General features: G+C 39.1%; 1 long non-coding RNA gene across 1 annotated transcript in view; it reads right to left on the bottom strand.

Moving 5' to 3' along the window:
• The window catches only part of LOC135222623 (uncharacterized), a 243414-nt gene that overhangs the window by 139517 nt on the left and 82009 nt on the right, over positions 1-21888 (bottom strand). The window lies entirely within an intron of this gene.

Raw genomic sequence — 21888 nt, 5'->3', positions numbered from 1 at the left:
AGCCTGCAACTCTCATGATATTGTGCCTTATTTTTTCTCAATGTTCCTCTATCCCAGAACCTTTGTCAAGTCTTGCAGGGTCTAGCTTGATTGGTAGCGCATTGAGTGAGTGAAACAGAGGAATATTCTTTGCCAGGTTTGTATATCCATCATCCCCTCTTCTGGATGGATTGGACTGGGGAGATTTTAGATCTCCTTTCTTAAACTCCTGACATAGACAACACTTGGTCCAGTCTGTTTTCCATGATCGTCCAGTAGAGTTCAAATCCATGATTACGATGACGTTCAGGGTCGAGGGTTTATCCTTTTACCACCCTGTACATGTAATAGTATAATAGGCTTCTTATGTCCTGTAATATACAATAGGCACTTTCCTTTATGGGATACAACTAGGTTCTTGCACTGTGCCATACACCTAGCATGATCGTTCATCCAGTGTCATAAGTCCCGTGCAATCTGTACACCATCCAGATAGCTAAAACCCTGTTATCCTTGGTTCAGCTCTCCCGCGCTGGCACGTCCTGTCCATTCAGGTGCGGCTGCCTAACTGATTTGGGGTTGATTAGCAGCATTTGGGATACTAGTAGGTTGTTGCAGTATGATACCAACATAAATTTCCTACTTAGCTGACACTGAATCCCATGCTGAGTTTCACAGCAGTGATGTCGCCAATGCGCCTTGGTAGTGCCCAACAATCACTCCTTTATTACAGTGCCTTAACCATGTTACAAACTAGAAAAACATAGGAATCCACACTTCGATCATGCAGTTCGGAAAACTACAAGTATTTCTAAGCAAACATCAACTTCGGTTGGTTATTTTGGCGGCCATCTTGAAAAATGGCCGCCCCCCCCCCTTCTTTGTTCAGCTTCTCACTCCCCCAGTTTTGGCTTCAATGCTGTGATTAAATCCCTTGTGGTGGTGGTAACCATCCCCTGTTAATTCAAGCAATGTAATAGTCCTTTCTGTGTAAATTCCCAGTCATTTCATGCCCCTTCTGTGGGTTGTAAATTTTTATGCTAAGAGCAAGTAGTGTAACATTCCCCACGTGTTCCTCGCCTTAGTACTGATGCTAGAATGCTATCTCTTTGCAGACAAACACAGTTCCTGATTGTGGGAGAAATTGGGAACCCTTTGGAATAAGGCTTGCATTGAAATAACCCGTTTGCGCAAAATTCTGATCTCTGTGTCTGTTTATTTCCCAGCCACATGTTTCCGGTGGATCGACAATCAACCACCTCATTAGTTCCTGGACCTACGTAACTTAATGTAAAATATAGTTCATTTAAAACTGAAGTCCAGAGTTTGTGTAAATTTCTCTTTTTTCAGTAATATCGGCTTTCTGCTGTAGCTTTTTGTTTGTGATCTCTCGTCCCTCCTGTCAAGGCCATTTTAAGAGTGTTACAGCACATTTTCCAGGAGAAAACGAGCAGGTCAGAACAATATATAATATATATATATATATATATATATATATATATATATATATATATATATATATATATATATATATACACACATATGGACTTCAGTTTTAAATGCTTGTATGAATTGTCTAAAATGCATAACTCATTAAATAAAAGAAATTTTTGCTAGCCTAGTTTTCCATGCATCCATGCATATACACACGTACAAATAGGGAGAATTCATTTGATTAAAATAAAACCTGGCAGCCAAAAATAGGTGCTTTTCTTTTTAATATTTGAATCTCTGAATCCTAGTCCTAACTAGAGTCAAACCTAAATCCACCAACATACAGCAATGACTATGTATGTCCTCTCTTCTCTCCTCTCTACTCTCTCTCTCTCTCCCTCTTCTCACTCCTCTCTCCCATCTCTCTCTCTCTCGATCTCTCTCTCTCTACTTCCCTCTCTCTCTCCCTCCTCCCTCTCTCTCTCTCTCATCCCTCACACACACATTTTTGCACAGTTTTGTTAAACCTTAAACTAACTAATATGACAATGAAGTCGGTACTGATGCTGAAAATTTGCGTTCCTTAAATATTCCACTCAGTCCCCACAACAGGAACTTCCGATAACTTTAACAATAAGCAGCAAAGGCTACAAAAACTCAACAAAACATTTACAGAATTTTTGAAGATACAGGTAACAAAGGAATGCAATAATCTTTTACCGAATATTTTTAGGAAAAAAACGAAATTTTTGAACTTGATAGCGTCATGAAAGCAAAACTGTTCTGGAGTATTAAAAACAATTAAGAAATATTGTCAAAAGAACAGAAAAAGCGAGAGGATGATCGAACGCAGTTTCATAAAATTTCTTAGAAAATCAGAAAGAATAACAGAAGAAAAAAGCAGTTGAAAAAAACATGTAAAATAGACTTCTACATGTGAAAAAATAAAAAATAATCGGAATTAAGAATGAATTAACGTAAAAATAATGTTGACCTTCCCGAAGGCACTGTAAGACTGAAGTCTTAGTGGCTGAGTTGTAATGGCGCCAAGTAAATATTTATCGCCTAGTCACATAATCCTTAATATAATCAGATGAAGATGTTATAAAGAAGAAAAACGGCATCAAATATTCAGAAAACGTCCTCATGATTTGATTAAATAAACGTAATAAATTTGCTCGTATTAAAAGCTAAAGCAAGAAAATACGCAAATATTCTTTTGGTAAAAATATCTTTTGATGGTTCTAAAAAATTCCAACACGTATAGAAGGCTTGTTATTTGGAGAATCAAAAGATATGATTATAAAAAAACTCATGCATTTAATTTTGAACAAACTCCCGGCGTAAACATTTCTTCGCAAAGGATTACAACGCATTTAAAACGTGACCTGATCTTGGGCTTATGGGTCATTTTGAATCAACAGAAGTGTTTGCTACAGAATCTTAACTTGGTTTTACGTTACAAAAACCAGAGAATCATGAAGTAATTTTTTTTTCTATATTTCTGACAGACAGTTATTGACTGAAATACAGAAAAGTAACTATATTCTTATGTCAGATTTCTGTATGATCGGGAGGTCTGAAATGAAGAGGAAGCAGAAACCATTGAATTCCCGTCTGCTGGCATTCCAGAAGAAGAAGAAGTGCAAATATTATCGCCAGGTGCTGTGGGAGAGACTTTGACTTTGGTCACATTTCAAGTATTGAATACGAAAACAAATATTCGGAAAGTGTAGACATTTCAGAAAATCAATTGAAATTCCCAAGTTGCTTTGCGCTTCATTAATCAATATTATAATTTGCAAGATTCATATACGATAGTAGTAACAGTTCACTAATTACCATATCTATGAATTAATTTTGAGCTATAATGTTATCACGCTTGGGAAATGACCAGAAAGATCACCCAAAATCATTAGGATATCATTTCTATAAACGCCCCCCCCCCCTCTCCATTCCTCCTCACACACACACACACACACACACATACACATCACATTTTCTCTCTCCCCAGACGTTCTTAAGTCACACACAGACTCGAGCCCTTCAGACGCCATTTGAACATAGTCTCGTGGGCCTCACTGGTCCCATTTAAATCTCTCGGTCTCTCTCTCTCTCTCTCTCTCTCTCTCTCTCTCGCTGATGTAAGTTTTACATGGGGTTCTCTTTTCTTTTACATTTTTATATGGGTTCGTTTGAGCCATAGTACAGTTCTTATAGGTAATTTCAGATTTGTTTAGGGTTTCATTAAAATGTTTAAGTTAGATTTGCAAACACAATCTGAATATGAATCTTACTGTAACTATCTCGTCATCGAAATTGTCTTGTCTTTTTAACATACTATTTAAATGACCTTCGAAGAATATCCTTAGCTTTTATCGAGAGGCAAAATCAATAAAAATGTTATAACCTATAAAGCTTCATGTCTAGAAGTCTTATAGGACACAAAGTGGGTGGGAAGGGGTGACATGTAAAAATAACGAAAACAACAGATATTAGTGTCTAAATTCATAGTTACTGAGATGAATAGTGGCACTGCTAATATACCTTATAAGTTTAAGTTCAGCCCCAATAAGGAAGGAAGTGAGAGACGCTGGGAAGGGGGTAATGTAAAAATAATTGAAAACGACAGATATTAACATCTAATGTAAGCTTTTGAGGTCACTGAGATAAACAGTGATATGGCTGATGCTCTTTAAGTCCAAGTACAGCCCCAATAGGAAGAGTGGTGAGAAAAGGCAGGAAGGGGATGACATGTAAAAATAACAGAATAAGACAGATATTAGTGCTTAATTCATAACCGAGAAAGTGATTCATAAAGCAAACGTAATTTTCTACCGTATCCCTCAATACAAGGCCAGAGAGACAACCAACAATAAAATTTAAAAAAAATTCCACATTCAGACAGGATTAACAAGGTAACCCAGACTCTCGGAAAATCTAACCCATTTGCTTTTACTTACCCAAATACCTTAGCCAAATCCAACAAAAGACAAAACAAACAGATTCAGGAGTATACAAAATCCCATGCTGGACTGTGACCAATCTTACATCGGATTTACTGGAAAATCACTTCCCCCAGAGATTAATACAACGTAAACAGTCAGTTAGGTATGGACAACAAAAGTCAGCTATTTTCAACCCTATAAATAACCATAACCACAGAATAACTGGAATTTCTCACGTATAACTTATAGCTGCAACTGCTGATAAAAAAGTCAGATGATAGAATCAGCCTTGATTAAACAAAGACAGGTAATGAACATCTCAAAGGGCGCCTGGGACTTAAGATGTCGTAGATAAAATCTTAAATTGGCATTGGTATTAAAAGTATTAGAGTTAACATATCAGTCTTAGGACCTTAAATGTTTCTTGCTGATGAAAATCAGTAATTTGAGCTTGTGCATGTTTGTGAATCCTGGTTTCATAGAGATGCTGAAATTCCCGATTTGAAATCTGGATATGTGTACGTCTAACAACAAATTATGCAACTCATATAATTCCGATACTATCTTGAATCCACAGATCACATAATTATAAGATAGTCCAAGATCGACATCTGTCTTCAAATTTGGCACACGCTCGTCAATAGGAAATATACTCGTGAACAAAATGGAAACCGTCCATTGTCTTCATGACTTCACGACCAACTGATCTGGCACTGACTGAGAATTAAACGATTTCATCTGCATAAGGTCTATGAAAATTGAGAACTACAGGCGAACAAACAGATCAGTTATATAAAATAGGAAAGCGAAACGGGTTCATGCAAAACACAGACCTGCAATCATCTCGCGCTGGAGCTTTCAATTCCGCATTACACCACACTTTTATGAGTTGCAGCAGCAGAGAGAGAGAGAGAGAGATGAGAGAGAGAGAGAGAGAGAGAGGAGGAGAGAGACGCGAGAGAGAGAGAGAGAGAGAATATATGGTAAATGCATTTTAGTACATATGGAACGAACTTCAAAAAACTTTATTTCCCGTTTTTGCTTTGCATTTACCAATCTTCACCAATCATCGCATTGGGATCGAGCGACATGAAGTAGCTCCGGGCTCTTCTTACTCAATTTAGAAGATGATGCGACTGTAACTTCAACAGGTTCCTGGCTTAGTCAATGTTAATGATCTTCATATATCCTATCCTTTTCTTCATGTCATGACTGCAACCAATTATCAGTGATCATAATCATATATTGAGTGGTTAACCCGAGTTTGTGTTGTAAAAGTCTGTATGTTGGGAATGCTCCTATGAAATGATTTTAGAAAAATAATTGGCACTGTATGGGTAAAGGTGATATATACATATAACCTCTCCCTCACATACATACACACCGTGTGTGAGGTGATGTAGAGACATAACCTCACACACGCGGGTCAACCACTCAATCCCACTTTGACCACTGATCACAAAATTCTCACCAGAAATCATGTCAATTATTGCCATCTTTCTAATCTTCAACCTCTTAGTTTCCTTTTTGTTTACCAAGTCATATCCACAACCACTATTGTGTTAATACCAACCCCTTCCATTCTGTATAATTCAGCTATTCCTTTTCTTTTAGCCACCTCATTAACACTAATAATGAAAGCAGTCTCCATGACCTCTCCCATAAGTTTTGCCAAGTTGCCAACTCTGAAGTTATTCCCTCCATTTCAGTTTTGTTAACCGTGCCCAAACTAGCCTCCATGTTTCCTTAAATGGTACTTCTGCTTTCTTATCAAGTTCACTTGTTTTAGAGTTGCAGTTTTAAACCCAAATTTTCCAATTACATCTTATTTATCTTCACCTCTGCTTTAACCAAAAAAATTAAAAATTTAGAAGTATAATATAATGTAAATATTCTGTGTCTCCCTACTACTCTAAAATGTAAAATAATCTAACTTTCTTTAGCAAATCCTCCTTCAAAATTATACTTGTGCATACTCTTCTTTGGAAACCATGCATCTAATACAAGGAAGAGCCATCTAATCTCTTTCAACCAAATTATCTTCGTGCATATTCATTTCCACATTTCCGAAATTACAACTACACCAACTTCGTCCTCTGTCCGCGCGCGCGCGCACATATTCCCTCCCATCAAACATGAATATTTGTCTATGACACACATACACACACACATGTAATATATATATATATATATATATATATATATATATATATATATATGTGTGTGTGTGTGTGTGTGTGTGTGTATCAATAGAGGGATCCACAGTAATATCCTTGTTTATCGAGATATAATATATTTATACAAAGCTTAAAGCTTTGCGTCCATCCTCCTGTGGACTTGACCATTTTTGCTTAGTGATCAAGTCCACAGGAGGATGGACGAAAGCTTTAAGCTTTGTATAAATATATTATATCTTGATAAACAAGGATATTACTGTGGATCCCTCTATTGATTTCTTAGAAGCACGATACAGTGTTTTTATATTGCATATATATGTATGTATAATATATATATATATATATATATATATATATATATATATATATATGTATATGTATATGTATATATATATATATATATATATATATATATATATACATATACATATACATATATATATATATATATATATATATATATGTGTGTGTGTGTGTGTGTGTGTGTGTGTGTGTGTGTGTGTGTGTGTGTATGTATGTATGTATGTATATATCATATATATATATATATATATAAGCATAGGTCACTGACATAAATTATAACCGTGTTTGTGAAATCTCACATAATACAAGAAAAAACTGCTCGTTTTACTGATTGGGCTGATCGATCATATACTAACACCACTGAGTGTCACAGTAGCAGACATGTGAGAGAGAGAGAGAGTGTGAGAGAAAGGGTTGCTGAAGTGAAGCGATTATTGATGATGGGAGATTATAAAATAGACATTTTATAATCTCATTACAGCATCCTTCTCATTACCTAGAGGGCACACCTTAATTACACATATTCCCTTCCATCAAATATGAATATTTGTCTAAGCACACACACCCACACACATGTTTTGTTTTGCATGGTGTTTTACGTTGCATGGAACCAGTGGTTATTCAGCAACGGGACCAACGGCTTTACGTGACTTCCGAACCACGTCGAGATGTGAACTTTTATCACCAGAAATACACATCTCTCACTCCTCAATGGAATGGCCGAGAATCGAACCCGCGACCACCGAGGTGGGACGCAAACACCATACCAACCACGCCACCGAGGCGCTCACACAATTATTCATATTTGATGGAAGGGAATATGTGTAATTAGAGGTGTGCCCTCTTGGTAATGAGGAGGATGCTGTAATTCAGTTCTTATGTGGAAAATGTCTATTTTAATGTCTCCCATCTTCAATAATCGCTTCCCTTCAGCAACCCTCTCTCTCACATGTCTGCTACTGTGACACTCGGTAGTGTTAGTACATGATCGATCAGCCATCAGAAAAACGAGTATTTTACTTTTATTATGTAAGATTTCACAAACACGGTTATAATTATGTCAGTGACTATGCTTATTTATATAAGCAGTTTTCCCTTCGCTCAACAGAAAATAATCATTTCGGTTCGTATTTATGATTACTTTTAACTATGGCGAAATGGACACCAAACTATTCAATCAAAATTCCGTAACTGAGATGTCTCTTTCCAACGCACTGATTTACATCTGTTTATTTTTCCTCAGAACTCAATAGCCAACAATTCCTGTCAACATAAACATGTCATACAAGAATTTGCTCTCCGTAACAGCTCTCAAATCCTGAGCCGAGATGACACTTGTACATGCCATAAAAACTGCAATTCAAATGGAACCTAATGTCACATTCGGCCTAATCTGAAAAGCGCATTAGAGAGTTAGCTATTTCCAAACAGGCAGACTCGCAGGGCTGCCAGATTTCCACACTATTTATGCTAAGATCACACATTCACGTATTAAAGCACGCACGCCCACGCATGAGCGGAAATTGGTAGTTGGCAAAAGCTCACGTCAGTAATGCTAAGGTCATACATTCACGTATCAACGCACGCACGCCCACGCATGAGCGGAAATTGGTAGTTGGCAATAACTTACGTCAGTAAACCATAAATGTAACGTAAAAGTGACGGCTCGTCCGGGCTCTAAGCTCCGCCCACTAGGGCGCCGTAGACCGCTCCAGTTTTGAAATGTTCAAAGAAAGTCGTGGGTGGTCACGCCAAATGTTACCTGACGTAGCTCCAGGCATTGCATGTGGGACTCACGGTGACTGCTGCGGGGTAAGTGCTAGGGTCACCTGCAGTGTTCGCCATCGTTTTCTTTCCGCCGCAAAGCACGTGGGCCTCCTAATTGCGCTGTAGCCTACGAGGAAACCGATTCACACATTTACAACCCTGTACGACATGGCAATGCTGTAGCATGGTATAAAAGGTCAGGTTGGCGCCCTCAGGTCAGCTGTTTCCGTCTCCCGAGACCAGCAGTTTCCTCCAAGTACTCTCCACAATGCCCTTCAAGATGCCAAACCTCCTAAAACAACGAAGGAAAGGACCATCAACGTCACATCTTCTTGCAGGACCTTCTTTCGGCCCAGAGAAAACTCCTACTGCCCATCTGCAGACACCCAGGTCGAGGAAATGTCATCTTCCACCTACAAGAGTCGGAGTTGGATGAGATACAGAGTGATGACAGCGACACGGAAGACGACTAAACGGACAGGGAGAAGTGGATATTGAACATATTCTACTTCCTCAAGGCCCACATCGTCCGTCAGAAGAAGCCCAAGATGTTGGGACTGCCAGTGGTATATATTATAATGTCTGACTTACTTTTTTTTTTTTTTGAAAATATACAATACTTTACAGTACATGCAGAATTCTACCAAAGTGAATTTACAACCTGGATTTTCAGAATGCAATATCTTTACATTCTCTCATACATGTTCCATCACTTTACAGTCTGCTCTGTTTACAGGCCGGCTATTTTGTACCCTACAGCCCTACAACAGTGGGCGTGGTAATGACATGAAGTTGACGTACATAGAACATTACACTATCGGCGTGAGTTCCAGGTAGACGTCCGACCTAGCTTTCTTTGCGCGTACATTTGCGGCGCAATTTACGGTGCTGGCTTTACGTCCGTTAGCCCGTGTCCTGTTTACCAGCTGTTCAAGGCCATTTCACCGCAATGATGCCCACGATCCATATATGTGGGCATACGCCGTCGTGATACGTGAATGTGTGACCCCAGCATAAATCGTAAATGTTCCGTTCGTGGACGTACGGTGACGGGTTGTCCGGGCGCTGATCTCGCCCACTGGAGCGCCGTAGCCCACTCCAGTTTTGAAATGTTCAAAACAAGTCGTGGGGTGGTCACGCCAAATGTCACCTGACGTGACTCCAGGCATTGCCCGTGGGACCCACAGTGACTGCAGCGGGGTAGGCGCTGGGGTCACCACATTGTTCGCCGCCGCTGTTTTCTTCCCGCGCTGCACGTGGGCCTCCTAATTGTGCTTTATCCTACGGGGAAACCGATTCGCACATTTACAACCCTGTATGACATGACAACACTGTAGCGTGATATAAAAGGGCAGGTCGGCGCCCTCAGGTCAGCTGTTGTTTCCCTCTCCGAGACCAGCAGTCTCCTCCAAGTACTCTCCACAAACAACGCCCTTCAAGATGCTGAACCACACAAAACGACCAAGGAAGGGACCATCAACATCATATCTTCTTGCAGAACCTTCTTTCGGCCCAGAGAAGACTCCTACAGCCACTCCTGCAGACACTCAGGACGAGGGAAATGTCATCTTCCACCTACAGGAGTCGGAGTTGGATGAGATACAGAGTGATGACAGCGACACTGAAACTCTACATTGACGACGGAAGAACTTCTGTGTCATCCTGTTGGACTTAAATGAGAGGCTGGTGGGTGAGTGCCTCGAGCACGAGGCCCAATTCATATACAACAAGGGGATGGCTGCCTACAAGGACAAAGCCAAAGTGTGGAAGGTCTTTGATGACAAGGGCAAGTCACTTAGGCCACCAGTGACTGGCAACGAGCTCTGGACATGATTCACGTCCCTCAGGAGCTGCTTCGGACACCTCGCCGACGAGAAGAGTGGCCAAGGGACGAGCAGACGACTGACGGACCGGGAGAAGTGAATATTAAACATATTCCACTTCCTCAAGCCCCACATCGTCCGTCAGAAGAAGCCCAAGATGTTGGGACTACCAATGGTATGTATATTATAAATTCTGACTTAATTTTTTTTATCTGTTGAAAATATACACTATTTTACAGTACATGCAGAATTCTATCAAAGTGAATTTACAACCTTGATTTTCAGAAGTGTATTGTTTTTACATTCTTTCATACATATTCCATCACTTTACAGTCTGCTCTGTTTACAGGCCGGCCCTATTGTACCCTACAGCCCCACAATGGTGGGCGTGGTACCGACGTGAAGTTGACGTGCATAGAACGTTTCACTATCGGCGTAAGTAAGTCAGTGCACCATGCTTTGCACAGCAAAAGCTTGGGGGATGTGTAGGATTTTACTGGGCCAGGTTGCAGGTGGCGTCTGACCTTACTTGCGTTGCGCGTACATTTGCGGCCCAATTTACGGTGCTGGTTTTAAGTCCGTCAGCCCGTGTCCTGTTTACCAGCTGTTCAAGGTCATTTCACTGCGATGATGCCCACGATCCACATACGTGGGCATACGCCGTCTCTGATACGTGAATGTGTGACCCCAGCATAAGGAAATCCACGCACGGTCTCAGACAGTTGCCAGTAATGCAATATATTCGACTTTACCGATGTAGTTGTTGGAACTCTGGAAGAACGTTTTAAGTTGTTTATCATGATCTTGTAAGTGCTCAAAACTTAGCCGTATGAATTCCCAGCCAGTAGCTTTTTTTTCTATTGAAAAATAAGGATAGACACTGACCCTTTCCGTTTTTAGTTCATACTGTTTAAACATTTAGTTAGATTTTATTCTAGTGTTTTTTGATGAGAGGGTAGAAAAAACTCCTCAACAACAGTCGATACTCCTTTAATTTGATGATGAAAAACTGGAATGGAACTTACTTAATATGACGATGAAAGAGTTGAATGAAACTCCTTTAGCAGGTGAAGAATGGAACTTATTTAATATGACGATGAAAAAAGTAACATAAGTCGTTTACAACAAGTTTATAGATATTACAATAAGTTCAATAAATATACTGTACTAGAATAATATATATATATATATATATATATATATATATATATATATATATATATATATATATATATATATATATATATATATATCTATAGATATATATATATATATATATATATATATATATATATATATATATGATATATATATATATATATATATATATATATATATATATATTATATATATCTATAGATATATATATATATATATATATATATATATATATATATATATATATATATATATAATATATATATATATATATATATATATATATATATATATATAATATATATATATATAATGCCAATAGAAAATGTAATTTCAAAGATGTTACAAGAGAATGCTCATTAGGCCGTTTGAAAAATATGTTTATTAAGCCATTTCAAAAGAACTTTTTTTATACATATTTTTGACATCTTCGATCATCTCATCATTAACAGTGTACTGGGCACACCCACCATATCTTTTAACTTCCTAGGACATATCTATGAGAGCAATAATTGATGGCAGCTGTAAAGAATTTTTAAGCATTGTCTCTATAAAATTTAACTTACTGCAGACTCTGCATCAGCATTGTAGTTGGTAAAGATAAAATATGAAGAGCAAAATTTGATAAGGCTGAAACATTACATTACCTTCATCATCTTTTAGATTACCCAACCCTTTATAACATCCTCAATATTTTTCTCATGCCTTATTTCATCTGGTACTTGTACAAAATCTAAGCTCTGCCATTCATCATCTAACTCCTGGTTATGTTCTGCATCTATTCTAGGGACAAGTTTAACTAAGTCTTGTAAAGATGGCATGGCTATTCTTGACCGGTAATCTAGAGCCTTAATGACTGACAGAAACGAAACAATTTCCCACAAAGGATTGCCAAGATCAAAACCTTTTGCCTGACTGCAACGCAAACAGAAAATACAAAAAACTGTCTACCTCTGTATTTAACATCCTGCACCATATCAGGGTTTTTGAGGGACTCTGTCTGAAACAAGCTGTGAAGTTCTGCTCCAAGATAAAGCTGGTTCAGTGGAACATATAGTTATTGTCATTACATGGATCGATATTCATCAAAGGATATTTCAGGGGTTTTCCAATGTTCGAGAACCCTTTTTACTGCTTCGTGCAAGGAAAGCCAGCTAGTTTGACAAGGATGGAGTATTTTGCGAGGCTTAGTGTTACAAATTCCTGTGAAAGTTTGAAAGCACTTTTTGAACTATGTGCAAATAATGTGTATTTATATATATATATATATATATATATATTATATATATATATATATATATACTGCGAAGCAAATCTTCACAGTGACGAGGAAGTTTTTGCAGCCTCTGAAGAACATAAATGAATAGAATGGCATATACATTTGAATACAGTTAGTCCAGGCAATAAGATCTTGAGTCTACTACACAGGGAATTATGTTCCCCCATGATGTTAGATGCACCATCAGCTGCAAATCCTATGAAATTACCAAGAGGAATATCATGCTTTGTCAACGTATCTGTTAACCCTTAAACGCCGACTGACGTATTTTACGTCGATATAAATTGTCTGTCGGGTGCCGACTGGACGTATTTTACGTCGACATACGAAAGTTTTTTTTAAAATTCGAAAAAGGAAAAATACTTATAGGCCTACCAGCCTAAAACTTTTGAATCACGCGCCTTGGGGGATGCTGGGATGAGTTCACGGATCAAGGCCTTGTTTTGTTTTGAAGCGTGACCCAGGTGCGCATGCCGCGATATCTTCTCGCTCCAGCCAGCATCAGTAGCGCACCATCCGAGAGCGATCTTTCGTGAAAAGCGTGTTTTCTGGACTTGTGCGAGACTTTGAGCATTTGTATTGCTACAGGACATTTGTAGATATGTCTACAACGACGTGTGAACCGTGAAAGGCGCGTTTTAACCCCATCAGAAGGGAATCGTGTTAGGCGAGTTTTGGACCTGGATGCTGGCAAGGGGCCAAGCACCCAGCATGACCCCGCGCCTCAAGGCCGTTCTGTGCGGCCACGTGTGGCTGAAAGTGTTTCAGGAACACATTGTATGCCTTTGGTTACCCCTAGGAAGCATGTGGGCGTCCTTAGGGGCATTCGTAGGCATTTGGGAGGCCTCCAACCAAGGGACATAGACGAATATCTTTCGGAGCGTTGATCGGAACATTGTCGCGAACGGTCCTCATTTTGATGGCGGATGTCATCGAGTGATGAGGACATCAGTCCCGATGAAAGTGAGGATGAATATTTGCCCCCAATGTCCGTTTCGAGGCTCACATCCCGAAAGTGAGCTCGAATTCAGTGGGTTCAGTGCTTACGAGGGGGAATCTGGAGGAGGGGGAGGGTGGGGATACGGGCTCAAGTTTTATCGCAGAGGACGATATAGAAAGTGAGGGCCTAAGTGAGGGTGATGGGCCAACACGGGAGGTAGTAGTGTGCATCGTGCGTGCACCCGCACGCGCACGGGCACGTAGAAGGTCGGCTCGTCGCGCCAGCCAAGGTGAAGGTCGGTCGTCGGAGAGTGACGAGGGGTGGACGGAGGACCCCACCCCTCCTAACATGCTCCCCTTCACGGCAACCCCTGGGATGACCGTACCAGTACCCCTGACTGTTTTGGGGTTCATCCAGCTTTTCCTGACGCGGGAATTGCTGGAATACCTGGTACACGAGACGGTGGACTACGCTCGGTACTCCCGGTATGAGCTGAGGACGACCTTGTCTATTACTGGCGGGGTTGCAAAAACCTCATTGACATGGCGCATTTTTTGGGGCTCCACATTTATTTTGGTATGACACCTGCTGTCGACGTCAGGCAATATTTGGAGAAGAAATTATTTTTTATGTATGCCGAATGTGCCTGGCGTTATGTCCCGTGATAATTTTCCTGGCGTTGGACAGGTACTTTCAACGCCTTCAACCGAAGGGCCATACCCCGGAATAACAGTGATCGCCTCATTTTAGTGCGTACAGTGTTGGATTATATCCGTGAGCGGTGTAGTAATCTCATGATTCCTGGAAAGAACCTGTCTTTGGATGAGGGGATGATGCCTTACAAAGGACGTCTTAGTATAAAAGTGTATTACCCCAAGAAGCCAAAGAAATATGGTGTGAAATTCTTTCTCATTACCGAGGCCAACACTGGATTCGTTGTGGACTTTTCAGTGTATACCGGGGTCTTCTCCACGCTGCGTGACACTGTATTCAACCTTGTGAGACGTTTCCGTAACCAGGGATATCACCTGTTTATGGATAATTATTATAACTCGGTATCCTGGCCCAGGAACTGTATGAAGCAGGTGTTCACGTCAGTGGTACCTTCGGTTGGTGCGTGGGGCCCCGAATGTCCTCAAGAGGTTCGCTAGTCATCTGCAAACACCTGGCAAGAGGAGAGACAGAGTGGCGGCGGAAGGGCGCTGTCTTCGTTATCTGTTGGAAGGGTGTCGACTCGTCCCCATGATTACGACGAGTCATGAACCCATCCAAGAAGAGATCGTACAGCGGAAGAAGACACGTCGACAGGGCCGAGTTGTGTTTGAGGAGTTTCGTACCGAGCAGCCTACTGTCATTGGGCACTAAAACAGGCACATGGGAGGAGTTGATCTCTTGATCAGCTCATCCAGTACTATCCCTTTCGCCAAGGAGAACCAGAAGGTGGACATAGAAGCTCCTCAAATACATCCTTCAGTTGGCCCTCCAAAATGCCTACATACTGTACTGTGGGTACCGCAGTGACAATCTTCCGAGGTTGACCCACATACAGTTCCTAGAGGTAGCCAGGAATGCCCTCATCAACTTCGATCCCGATGAGTGGCCTTCCATAACTGACCCCCTGCCCCGAGCTGCAGATCTGCCCCATAGAGGAAAGGGCAGATAGGAGGGCCAACTTCGCTCGACCGCTGCCGCCGCCCCTGCTGCCGCCGCCCGGGCCCCTGCTGACGACGCCCCTGCTGACGACGCCCCTGCTGCCGCCGCCCCTGCTGACGACGCCCCTGCTGCCACCGCCCCTGCTGACGACGCCCCTCTTGCTGCCGGCCCCGCCATCACCGCTTCTCGTCGGGTAGTGGACCCTGCGTGTCGGCTGCAGCCAGGGACACATACTGGCCTGCACTTAGAAGTGGGCGAAGGCAGAAAACCGGTGCCGGGTGTGCCATATGAATGGCAGAAGGAGAGACACCCGTCTCTGCAAAGTTGCTCTTTGCAGGATAGGGGAGTGTGATCGAAAGTACCACACTAAGGTCATGTATTGGAGCGCGCCCCCTAAACCGACAGCGGAGGGCGCACGGGGCCGCCGGGTCCATCAGCAGTAAGGCGCGCGTCTCCCTCCTCCACCTGTACCTCGTCATGTCGAGTGGAAAAAAATGCAAGACTCTTCAATGGAGGAGGGAGAAACAAGAATAGAACGAAGAGTCAGGATTACGAGTGAGTATTCTGCATTTATTTTATATTTAGTTTTATATTTATTACAATTTTTATATATCTGAATGTGTGCATAATAAAATAATAATAAGACATTTCATTGTATGCGAAAAGAGAAGTGTCACCTGCATTCCTTTTATTTATGTATTGGTACCAGAATCGAAGAATGTAATATATATATTTTACGTATAAAAAAAATTATATATATATATATATATATATATATATATATATATATCTATATATATATATATATATTATATATATATTATAAATATATTTTTGGGGGGGTAAGCAAATTACTTACAGGTCTAGTAATATTCAATCATTTACCTTCATTTAAAACAAATTGCAAGTCCTCTAGAACAATATCTCGATTTATGGTGAATATTTGAAAAAAATATTTTTATTCCCTCCGCGCGCCGATTCTCGGCCGAAAATCTCCGAAACGCGTAGGTCACATTCTCCTAATATTTGTGCCTTTTCATATTACGCTTATTTTATAGTTTTATATATGGAAATGTGCGCAAAAACATGCACAATATAACAAAAAATATTGGAAGGTTGTAGCATTTCTCATTTTTGAAATATTTGCATATAAAGTACGATAAGTACGAAAAAAACTACGATCGGTCAACTTTGACTCAACCGAAAAGGTCAAAAAACGCATTTATAACAAAAAAAAATCTTACAGTCTAGTAATATTCAATCAATTATCTCATTTTAAAACAAATTGCAAGTCTCTAGAACAATATCTCGATTTATGGTGAATTTTTGAAAAAATATTTTTTTCCCCTCCGCGCGCCGATTCTCGGCCGAAAATCTCGGAAACGCGTAGGTCACATTCTCCTAATATTTGAGCCTTTTCATATTACGCTTTTTTTAAAGGTTTATATATGGAAATGTGTGCAAAAACATGCACAATATAACAAAAAATATTGGAAGGTTGTAGCATTTCTCATTTTTGAAATATTTGCATATAAAGTACGATAAGTACGAAAAAAACTACGATCGGTCAAATTTGACTCAACCGAAAAGGTCAAAAAACGCATTTATAACATAAAAATCTTACAGTATAGTAATATTCAATCATTTATCTTCAATTTAAAACATATTGCAAGTCTCTAGAACAATATCTCGATTTATGGTGAATATTTGAAAAAATATTTTTATTCCGTCAGCGCGCCGATTCTCGGCCGAAAAGCTCGGAAACGCTGTAGGTCACATTCTCCTAATATTTGAGCCTTTTCATATTACGCTTTTTTTAGAGTTTTATATATGAAATGTGCGCAAAAGCATGCACAATATAACAAAAATTATTGGAAAGGTTTGTAGCATTTCTCATTTTTTTATATTATCATAAAAAAAAAAAAAAATTTTAAACAAAAAATTCGACATTCGGTCAACTTTAACTCGTTCGAAATGATCGAAAACTGCATTTGTAAGCTAAAACTCTTACAGTATCGTAATATTCAATAATTTTCCTTCATTTTGAAACAAATTGCAAGTCTCTAAAACAATATTTCGATTTATGGTGAATTTTTAAAAAAATATTTTTTTTACATCCGCGCGCTACGAATTCATGCATCATTTTGTGATAATATTTTCTCTGTGTTGCTTTTATCGTTTACAATGTGTTATATATCAAAATGATCGCAAATTAGTGCACATTACAACGAAAAAAAAAGTATCTTGTTACCTCTAACCGTTTGGCGCACAGCGCGATTTGAATACAATTATATATGAAATTTCGTTTTTGCGCTATCATATATCGCATTATTTTATATATGATAATGATAATTTTTTTCATTTCTGATGGTTGCATACTAAACTTCAAGCAATGACAAAAAAAGGAGCCAAAAATGAACTCTTAATCTTAAAAACTAAGCGCGCTGTGATTTTTTGAAAATAATATTTTTTTCCGCTTACGCGCTCACTCTCAAACCCCTCTGGCACACGGGAGTCATTTTTTTATTTACCGCTTCGGCGTTTAAGGGTTAAGAGAGTATAAAAATTTTCTCCAGTAGAACCTTGAGCATTATTTGAGTCATATACATTAATAAGGTCTAGCATAGCTGTGGTGGTGGATTTTTTTTGTTCATGGGAATCCTAAAAACCTTGCGTTTTATGTATGCATACATAAAACGCGCCATAACACACTGTTCCACGTGAAGCGACTAACGAAGAGATCAACAGAGTTCAACAGCTGCTCACAAATAACGGATATCCAGATGACATGATCCAGCAAGTTGTCAAAAAGAGATTAGAGGCTTTCCATAATCCGACCCCGAGGAACAACACACAAGACAAAGACAAAGAATAGTGATATACCATCAGATACCATACAACAACACCACGAAGATGAAAGGAAAGCCATCCTTGGTATACTGCGAAGAGGAACCACCCCCCTAGCGCCATATAACAAAATAACAGCAAGGATTTACTGCAAACCAAACCTTACGGCCTCTTTGGTAATGAAAAATAGTACGGCCCATCGACGGAGAAAGAGGTTAAATCTGATATAGTATACAGTTTGTCTGTGCTGACGAGCAATGTCAGTCCCCCCAAAAATGCTATATCGGAACACACAACCACCACACTCAAACGTCGCATGCAGGCCCACAGAAACCAAGGAGCCATTCATCAGCACTTTGTGGATACCCACAATAAAAAACCATCATTACAAGAACTTCTCACAAACACCAAAATAATACACAAGGAAGGCAACTACAATCGTTTATTGATATCAGAAGCAGTCAGCATCGCAATGCAACGTCCCAGCCTTAACATCCAACGTGAGGCAGACCGATCCTTGCCCTCGTGTAGGAGGCAGTCCTTCAACCGCGTGGAACCAAAAGCCCCACACGCGGACAGGAGCGCACACTGACTTTCAGTGAATTAAACATATGTAATTATATATATTTATGTATAAGTGTATATAATAACTTACTTTCAACTTTTTTATTTAATTTCTGTTGTTAACATATTTATTTATTTGTCTTATTTTATGTTTCACTATAGTCTTTTGTAAATACTTAAAACTAGGTATCTGGCAATTGTACTACCTTTCCGACCTCATGACGTCACAAACGCATGTAGGCTCATATTTGTATCAGTACGCTTGAAAACGTCAATACGTATAGGTTGACGAAACAGCTGTCGGGTGTAAAAAAACTACTGGAGTAAATGGAAGAACCCCATTATGTGTCCATTAGTAACCTGAACAATGAAGTAAAGAAAATAATTAGAAAATATGAAGCAATTTCAAAAAAGCTGGTTAACAGTGAGAAAGCCATTCTATTCAATGAATGATATATATATATATATATATATATATTATATATATATAATATAATATTATATATATAGTATATATAATTATATAAGATCTTGGGCGTACTTTTTCTATTGCTTGGAATGCTAAACCAAAGTAGGTATCAGCAAATTTAGTTCAGTCAGTCCTGATACAAACCCCTCAAGTCTTAAACAATATAACATTACTTCAAGTTATCCGAAGCCTTAAAAACTCTGGATACACGAGTGCTAAAAACGTCGCGTTGCTGACGCCAACTGACGCTGTCTTCTGTATCTTCCAATGCTTTTCAACTGAAAATTTGGACTACACAAGTGTTACTGGGACGCGTTACGTGGGCGTAAGGAGTTTCTAATTTCGGTGTCGACGTATTAGCGCAGCGCTAGTAACGCCTTGCCTCACTACACGAGACGCTGATGGGACGCAGTATCTAGATGGCAATGACCCAGTTGCTAGGAGGGCACCAGATAGGCTAGACCTCTGGGCTCCTCTACAACAGTACCACGGCCTAAATGCCAAGCTACGCCAGCACCATAAGAGACGGCGCCAGAGATATTCGACATGGACAAATTTATTTATTTTGTGAAGCTGAAAGCAAGCAGGCATTATATAATGTCAAAATGAACGATTTATAACAACCGAGAAATATAAGCTTAACGATTATAACAACCGAGAAATATAAGCTAAGTGCTAGACTGAAATATGGATGGAAATGTTCCCAGACTGGAATGGCAAGACGGAAGCAGAAAAAATATAAAAGGCACAAGCCTGTCACACATCCAACTTGGACAGCATGCATGATGAGCTAACCATGCTTGGCTGATCCTCAGTAATGCTTCGAAAATAGCGCTCGTGTGTCCAGACCCTTAAGCCATGATGCTCTTCGAATGTCAGTTATAGAGCGTTCAAATCTGCAACCCGGATATTATACGAAACCTTCCAGTGTTGTGATAGTGTGGATTTGACAATCAATATGAAGGATGCTCTATGACTCCTCGAATACTTACAAAACAAATGTGTATATGAAAAGATAACCTTAATTTAAGCATAGTAGCGCGTGACTGACTGACAATAAAAGTTTCCGATATTATTAGTTTCTTGTGATAAATATTAAATAATTTCTTCGGTAAAATATTTGAATGCTTATATAAACAAAGACCGCTCGCGAATGCTTATACGTAGGTATATCTTAAACGTACCGCTTTGTATCTTTATATATCAGCACAAGCACACAAAACACGAACATGTATCAAACAGTCTATCACCTCAAACAAACGAACGAGAAGCTTTCAATAGTTATGATTTATATCATTAGTTTAGCCCAGGCTACAATTGGACTTATGCACGCAAACTTCAATCACAAGATTTTCCTATTATTCAATATTCATTTTTTGTAGTTTCACTGCATGCATATATCAAGAATAACTTTAACATGATACTGAAGTGATATCTACGTCCGTAAACAGAAAAATATTAATACTGTTTACCGCTAGAATATGAAGCATGGGCCTATGGTACCGGTTCGTCTGATATTTCATTTCACTGGCCTTCTATTAATTATATATTCGTTCTAATTTTGTAAATATTAATTTTTTACTGTAACCTATATCTATTTATTCTACCTAAGTCTCGTCCAAAAGCCCAACAATATATATATATATATATATATATATATATATATATATATATATATATATATATATATATATATATATATATATATATATATATATTATATATATATATATATATAATATATATATATATATATATATATATATATATATATATATATATATATATATATAATTGTGTGTGGCTGCATTTATGCCGTTGTATGTCATCAACTAAGGATGACGGGATTGAACGGGATTTCAAAATTTCGTTCGACAAGTTAATTGGCTATTTAGTACCGAAAATACTCAATCGCTGAGCTATTATAATGACTTGTTTACTCAAGAAAATAATTACACAGGTATTCAAATTATTCTGAAAAGAAACGACAATGCCATTGCTATCATTATCTGAATTTCCCTTCCAGCCAATGCAACAGTGGCCGTTCCATTCACCCCCGCAAGCAAGTCATGGCTTCACAGACATCCATATTTCATGTTGTTCCGAATATTAACCTACTAGTGTAATTTACATGCATGAATTTATTGAATGTCAATTTAAACATATCATTGAAAACTTATTGTTGTTTCTGTTGATCTGGTGGTAGCATTTATTTTGATACAAGCTCGTCCCTCATGCGCTTGTATCGTTATTTCATCGATATAAATTGGTAGGTTTATGATATATATAAAAAGGCGTGACGGTTCTTTAAATATAATATGTAAGTCTTCGGATGCATCACTGGAGAAATAGTTTGCATCTCTATCACTGTAAGCCTACAATATCGGAAATTTTGATTTCAGCCAATCGAGGAATACGATACGATTGCTATCTACTAAAGGCCCGTTTACACGGGGATAGTTTACTGCAGTTTACTGGCGTCAGCAAACTATCCCCGTGCAAAGGCAAAGTTAGTAAACCGTCCTGGAGAGTTTACTGTCCAGCATA

Source organism: Macrobrachium nipponense, chromosome 8, assembly GCF_015104395.2.
Source record: "Macrobrachium nipponense isolate FS-2020 chromosome 8, ASM1510439v2, whole genome shotgun sequence".
In the NCBI taxonomy this organism is placed as follows: Eukaryota; Metazoa; Arthropoda; class Malacostraca; order Decapoda; family Palaemonidae; genus Macrobrachium; species Macrobrachium nipponense.
This window is presented reverse-complemented; position numbering and strand designations above follow the sequence as displayed.